Source organism: Etheostoma cragini, chromosome 5, assembly GCF_013103735.1.
Source record: "Etheostoma cragini isolate CJK2018 chromosome 5, CSU_Ecrag_1.0, whole genome shotgun sequence".
Classification (NCBI taxonomy): Eukaryota; Metazoa; Chordata; class Actinopteri; order Perciformes; family Percidae; genus Etheostoma; species Etheostoma cragini.
Window position 1 is genome coordinate 28,992,233 of NC_048411.1, and position 8,100 is coordinate 29,000,332.

General features: G+C 39.8%; 1 protein-coding gene across 1 annotated transcript in view; it reads right to left on the reverse strand.

Moving 5' to 3' along the window:
• Window positions 1-8,100, reverse strand: part of adrb3a (adrenoceptor beta 3a) — a 13,901-nt gene that overhangs the window by 1,030 nt on the left and 4,771 nt on the right. The window lies entirely within an intron of this gene.

Sequence of the window (8,100 nt, forward strand, 5' to 3'; positions counted from 1 at the left end):
TGTATATATATATATATATATATATATATATATATATATATATATATACACACAGTGTGTGTATATATATATATATTTGTATACATATATGTATGTATAAATGTGCGTGTATGTATATGTGTGTGTATATATATATATTTACATGTGTATGTGTGTATGTATACAGTGTATATATATGTGTATATGCACACATGTATTTATGTGTGTGTTTATATGTAGGTGTATATATATTATAGATGGCAGAAATAGCCCACAGTGACATGATTCATGTTAGTCACTTGCATTTGCTTTTTTCGTCCTATGTCTCATGTCTCTATGTTTACGTCTCATTAAATTGTTAACACATTTTCTATTTTTCTTCTTGGTTGTGTTCAATGAAAAGAACTTGATGAGGTTATTAAAAACCTCATTATATATTTGACCTAGTGTTTAGCCTTGTGCAATGTGACACTACAGGAAAACTTGCTGCTTCTATATATAACTATCACTTGTCGTTTGCTGCCTACACCCTGTACGCCAGATAAGAAACCCGCAACAACAAGACAACAACAACGGTTCTCTTACAGGTTACTGCACCTTTACTTCTTTCTAAGTACAGAGAGTTGGCACAATGCACAATTGCACTCTTTTACCTTTAAAAAAAAAACAAAAACAAAAAAAAACAGGAATTCCGATGCTATCACCTCTACATGCCTCCACAGGAAGACATAAACTACCTAAGCTTCACAGAAATGTCAATGTATACGGGCGTGGGGGGGGGGGGATATGCAGGGAACAATGGGGCTTCATTGGAATTCCCAGTTATGAATGTTAACTATTTTTACAATGTATGGAAGGTGTAGTCTATCTCAGTGATTTTAAGCTGATGCATTTGGATGATTTAATGGAAAAAAGACTCCAGTAAAAACACTGCGTTACACGTTCTGTTGAATCTCACATTCGCGTAAGATTATTTTAAATCCCGAACCCATCCATCATCTGTGACATGCGTGTTTTCTCTCTTTCAATCTGCTTGTCAAAGGGGAATGCAGTTAGAAAGTTTTTCGTTAACATGATTTTTAAACTTTGACAGCCTCCGACGTGATATAGAGTCCTTGTGTCATTGAAATTCATGAGTTGGAGCTACTGTAAGTGAACAGTACCTAACAAACATTAACTGAGTGTACAACTTGTGGCAAAAGGGTGTTGCAGAGGATTATACTTAAAGGCAAAGACAGTAGTACCAGACGTTAAACACGTATTTAATTATCAATATTGTGAAGATTTTAGCAACCTTAAAAGGAATCTGTCCAATTTTCAATAAGAAGCCTTCATAACAAGAATCACATATACGTAAAGGGATTCAGCATGAATAAGTTCCACTTTGATTTTGTTTTTTGTCCAAACCAAAAATAATTGTTAAAGAAAACTCCAAAAATGTCCCCCCGGATGCCGCCATTTAAAGGCTGCACAGCAGTGCGATTGTTTCTGATATCAGCCAGGCTTGAGGTTTGAGGTTTCCCGCAGGTCACCACCCCCGTGTTTAGCTTCATCCTGCTGCTTGTTCCATGCTCTCTTAGGCCTGATCTCGCTCTAAGCTAACTAAATGGAAGGTGGTGTGTGAGGCCATTAGCATACTCCAGAGAAAAGCCCAGATTTACAGGGTTCACAGCACAGGACAAAAAGCATTAGTGCTCGCCGGCCCCTCTTAAAATAACGCCAAAACATCAGGTGGCTCTAATGTGCGCCTACGTTAATGCTCACTGCAGTGTCTTAACCTATTACAGCCGCCCTCGGGCCACTTTAAAATCACACAGAGCTTTAACCTGCAACACATTAGCGGCTCAGTGAAGAGAAAAGCTCGTCACTCACAAGCTCGGCAGTCATGTCTTTCTTTAACAACACAGTGAATGAAATCCCTTAGAATGGCGTCTATACTTACAGCAGGGTTTCTTCTACCTTTTGACCTTTGTGTTGTCTTCCTGTCGATCGGGACTTTTTTTTAATGCTTTTGACACTTCTTGAAACGCTTTTCACTTCTTTGAAGTTTGTTTTTTTTAAATGCATGTTCAATACACATACTTTATACGACATGCCAATTTTTTGAGTTAAAAAGCAGACATTATGAATTATTTTGACTGATAGTATGTTGAGTGAATCACAGACTGGTTTGTGTCAAAGTTTAGTCACGACAGTTTTTTAAAACCATTTATAAAATTGAATAAAACAACCACAATTCAATAAAAGTAATCAAAGATTGTTATATGGGTTCTGTAAAAAAAAAATCCAATCGCGTGGATGGATGTTTTTTTTTTTTTGGATGGATGTTTTTTTTTGGTTCAAAGAAACCCATCTGATAGAAATATTTCGAAAACGGACCCAAGGCCAACACAAGGGTTAATAATAATGGGCGCTGCACTCAAGCTGTCGTTTTGGTTGGATGTTTCAGATATGGACTTTTGTTAAGGGGTCAAATTTGACCCGAGGACAACAGGAGGGTTTTTAAAGTTACATCTGTTCTGATATAAATCAAACACAGAAAACCCCGATTTGTGGAATATGTTTTGAATGTGCAGAAAGTTTTGAACACGAGCTGAAACACATCTGACACATCTGCATTATCCACATCTGGCTGAGAAATGATATCTTCATATTTATCCGTTTCATGACACAGTCGTTCCAGTAACACAGTCAGATTACACACAACTTGTCCTTTTGGAGTTGTCCTTATGAATATGTCTGAAATATTTACACAGTCACTTGGAGTAATGAGCCACTTGTACTGACATTAGCGAGTCAGTATTTATGCTGGAAATTATATTCTCCACCTCCGTCTCTCTGTGCGTTGTGTAATGTCTGCCTATTTGTGCCGTCTTTTTTTTCTTTTTCTTTTAGCTCACTGAGAATACGAACATATATCCAAATAGTTACCATATTTATTTGTTTTTAGATCATAAGATAATTATTTTGAGAACTACCAACTAGAGAGGGGGGAGGGGGGGGCGGGATTAGGGTCCTCCCTCAATTTACGTTTTTCAACAAAAAACAAAGAATGCAATTCCCCCGCACATCTGTGTCTCTCTTTGGGGTTTTTCCCCATCTCATTTTAGTCGCGTTGTGTCTCTTTTTCGGTCTTTTGCTTTTCTTTGGGGTTGTTTTGGGACTCTGGGGTTGTCTGCCTTCTCTTCTTTAATTGGTTTGTGTCCCTTAGTGGTAGAGTTGCGTCATTTTGGACCATTATTATTATTTCCATATCTGTGTCTAAATTCTTTAAAAAGCTAGAGCAGATATTAAATAAACAACACTCAAAAAGCTTGACCCTTGTGTTGTTCTCCCGGGTCCACAATGGACAGAGATTTGATATTTTCGTCCCTTTTTCAGACTTTTTTTTTTTTTTTTCACTAACACCACCTTACTAACACTAATTTTACACTACTTTTTGAAATTCATGGTCAATAACCCTCATTTATATAGGATTAAACCTAGTATTTGAGATAAAAAGCAGAAATTATGAATTATTTTGACTAATGTACAGATGAGTTTCGTCAGGAATGAAAGTGATCAGTTGTATTTGCAAAGAGCTTTGTATGGAATCCAATCCATTTTTGTGTGGTAATTTGGTTAAAAATCAACCCATATTTCATAAATAGACATTATTTAAAAGGTCAAATTTGACCCGAGGACAACAGAAGGGTTAAAGAGGTCCACTGGGGACCGACTACAATCATTAGATTTGAGAAAAGTCCTTTGGTTAGATTCAACCCTGATATTTTGATAACAATTCTCTGATTTCCACTCCTTTTTAAAATGTGAATGTTTTCTATTTTCTTCACTCCTCTGTGACAGTAAACTGAATTTCTTTGAGTTGTGGACAAAACAAGACATCTGAGGACATCATCTTGGGCTTCGGGAACAGTGTTCAAAATCTTTTACCAATTTTGGGCCTTTTTATCGACCAAACAACTAGGCCAAAAACCGTTAATCGCCAACGACAACAAGTGTGAGTTGTAGCCCTGCTACCCACGGCATGAAATGCATTGGCGCTGCTTGTTGTGACGCACCAGATGGATCGGCCTCGGGATTTCTTGTCCCTGTGCCATCTGTGTCTGCTGTCAACGTCCATCCATCCATTCATCTTCATCCGCTTATCCGGTATCGGGTCTCGGGAGCAGGAGCTCCAGGAGGCAACCCCAAACTTCCTTAGCCACATCAACCAGCTCCGACTGGGGCATCCCGAGGCATTCCCAGGCCAGGTTGGAGATATAATCTCTCCACCTAGTCCTGGGTCTTCCCTGAGGCCTCCTCCCAGCTGGACGTGCCTGGAACACCTCCCTAGGGAGGCGCCCAGGAGGCATCCTCACCAGATGCCCAGACCACCTCAACTGGCTCCTTTCGACGCGAAGGAGCAGCGGCTCTACTCTGAGCTCCTCTCGGAGGACTGAGCTTCTCCCCCGATCTCTAAGGGAGACGCCAGCCCCCCCTCCTGAGGAAACCCATTTCGGCCGCTTGTACCCTGCTGTCAACGTGATTTCTTTTTAAAGTTTATCCCAATAGTTTTTCTAGTTTGAAAAGTATCTTAGCGTATATGTGATGGCAATGCAAGACACATTTCTTTCAGTAGAGCTTTTCATTCATGTTAACAAGTTGTTTCCTGACGTCAGTCTCTTGATACTTTCATTGGACCGGCACAGCTGGGGCCCACAACCTGTAGAGTAAGAGTCGATACTAATATTGTTCTGTGCTCTCCCCACATCTCTGCATGGCTCATGGACTGTAATTCCGCAGTAAGGCATGTTAGTCCCTGTGTCTGCGCTCTGAACCAGTCTGTTAGACTTTTCACTGCATTCACGCTGCCTTTTAGGTCCCAACCTTGTTGGCTGCTGTCTCTTTGAAATAAAATGTTCCATTCTCTGTTAGCTTAATTTGAGTGTTCTTAATCATGGATAAACTGTACTAACTAAGTCCCTCAGCTCATATCACACGGCGAAGCCTTTCAAATACATGGAGATCTTTTCTTAAATATCTCCATTACACATATTAGAGCTAAGGCTGCAGCCGCCTGTTTCTACTTTAGAACTTTAGGACTGACAGAAACAGAGCAGGAGACCGGGCCTGGGTTGAAATAATCAATTCTCCATTTAACCCTTGTGTTGTCTTCCTTTGTTGACGCTTTTTATCAATGTTTTTAACTTTTTCTTACGTGTTTGTCCCTTTTTCAACACTTTTTTTATGTTTAACACTACGTAACACTGACTTATTAACTTTAGTTCTACAGTTATTTTGGGAATTTATGGTTATTAAACATAATTTATAGGAAATTATACCTAATGTTTGAGTGAGAAAAGCAGAAATTAGGAATTATTTTGACTAAAATTAAAGGAATGGCTGTTGATGGATAATCCCAGACTGGAATATGTCAACTTTTACTCAATACTATTTCAAAAACACTTCAATTTGTTTTTCAAATGCTATAAAATTGAATAAGACGCCCCGAAAAAAAATGAAAGTAGAGATTGATATAGGAAAACGGGTCAATTTGACCCGAGGACAACATGAGGGTTAAAACTGATCTTTGAGTGATCTGATTCAGATTACTGTATGACTGTCATATCATAGTACTAACTTTTTGGAGGTCAATTCTTAATGTACACATTTACCTGGCTGGCAGGATGCCGCTGTGTTGACTGTTATGCAGGGCAGTGCAAAGGATCATGGGACTAGGTTATTAACGGTTCCTGTCCTAGTGTGGAAGTGATGCTCTGTTGGTGTTTTGGTTAAGTGTTTGGGTTACCTAGGTTTTGTTGGGTTACCATGGCTGAGACACTGGGGTAGATTGATGACACCTGTGTGTCGAGTGTAGCGGTTAAATAAACTTCCGTAGATTTCAATATCTCTGGCTCTTTAATATTCCTGTCTCTTTATCGTAGCTCGTTACACTGGTGTCAGAAGTGGGATTGAGCACGTCGTAAAATAAGAATGGAACCTGGGACAGGAACCGTTAATAACCTAGTCCCGGGATCCTTCGCACTACCGTGCAGAACAGTCAACACAACGGCATCCTGCTGGACGTTTTACAATATATTTAAGGGTTGCTTCTGGCTTCTCTGAGAATCTCTTTTTATAGCCAAGCTAAGCTGGTATTGTGACTAAAATCTCCCTGACCTTTTTGATATGGAGTAGGAAACGGAATTAAAACTCCATCAAATCCATTAAAACTTGGGACATTTACCCCCACTTAAGCTCTGATGACCAAACACAACCAGAAAGATGAATAGGAAATGCTGTTGGGTAGAAGATCTGGAGGGGGGGATGGCACTTGTTATATCACACGGTGCATGCGTGACATATGCTGAAGGCTGCTGTGGATGTTGATAAGGGCTGCACTGACACACCTGCATGGATTTCTATGAAAACAAAGTAACCGTTGATGATGGCTGTTCCGTGCTGAGCTCTCCCCTAGAAACCATTCATGTCTGGGGTTCGTGGGCCTCGCTTTTTATCAGCTCCTGTGATCCAGCAGCTCCCGTTGCATGTTGTCCTAGGGTTTAGAGGAAGTCGACTGTTTCATTGCTCTTTTGGGTTGCTAGTCACAAAGATGATTGACAGGGATGACTGAGGCCAAGCAGAGGCCTGTAACAATTATTAAATAATTGTCTAATCGCAATTTCTTTACATTATCGTGGTTTCTTTGTTCAATCGCAATAGAGCTTAACCCTCATGTTGTCCTAGGGTCAAATCTGACCCCTTTTCAGTTTTTTGATCATAAAAGAAATGGGCGCTGAAAAGGCCCACCATTAGAAATATCAATTAACTTTCGAAAAAACACTTATTTATTAATTAACTTTATTGATTTTCAAGCAAAGACAACGATGATGCAGAGCATCTGTAAAGTGTCTTGAGATAACTCTTGTTATGAATTGACACTATAAATAAAACTGAACTTGAATTAAATAACCATCACCAAACCCCACCTTTTTTCCATAGGACTATTTTTATTACGTTGTTTTTCGTTTCCATATATTATGATTTAAAATGCCAGTAATGGCACTTGTCCATTTACACGTTCATAGATTCAAAAATTTCAAGGGGGATAAAGTAAAAAAAACTACAAACGTAAGTGAAAAGAAGCAGCGATGACTCATTTTTGTTTCTTCCAAAAGGCCTTGTTGGGCAAAATGTTTCAAATATCTGGGTCACGTAACAGTCACATACAACCAAAAGATGTATCCTGGGATTAATTCAAAACTTGAGTTTGTCTGAAAAAGTATTGAATACATTTTTTTATTTTTAAATATTATTTGATAGTAAATCATACAGCAATTATTTCTGAGGAGATTTACTGTACATGCAACACTTGGAATTATTGCTGCTGTAGCCAAGCATGGCTTTATTGGCACTCATTGACCATCCACTCCAGCACTCCAGACTGAACCGTTTGTCATGTTCCTTCATTAAACCTGTCTCGGAGCGGCGGCCCCGCCAACATCACAGTCATTCTGCAGCGGCTGCTCTCACTTACGTTTGTAATTCTGTTCAAAGTGCAGGGTAAGCCCGCTGAGCCTTCCCCGTGGGCTGATTTACAACGGATCACACCACCCGCCTCCTTTTAAGGAAGACTTTTATATGCTCCTAAATGTCTCCCGGTTTATAGCCCCATTGATTATGACTGTGAAATTCCACAAAGAGGATGTCATGTAAAGAGAAGAGAAGAAAATATATGTAGAACAGAGTAAACATCCCTCTCTTGTAAAACTGGGCTGCTCATGGGAATGCACATGGCCAGGCGAGGGTGGAGTGTAAAGATGTTATGTTCTGAAACTGAACTACTTGTTTTTATATTTCTACGTGCATTAATCAAATTAAATGGATGGATTTGAGTCTTAAATGGAAAAACTCACTCACTGTGCATATGTTAATTGAAATTACACAAGCTATAATTTCCATTTTGTGACAAGACACAGCACTTAAAACCTTAAATTATTGGGCGGCCGGATAGCTCAGTTGTAGAGCGGACGTCCACGGGTGGAGGTTTGCTCCCCGACGCAGCTGGCCCGGGTTGGGCTCAGACCTGCAGCCTTTTGCTGCATGTCGTCGTCCCCCCCCCCCCCCCCCCCCCCCCCC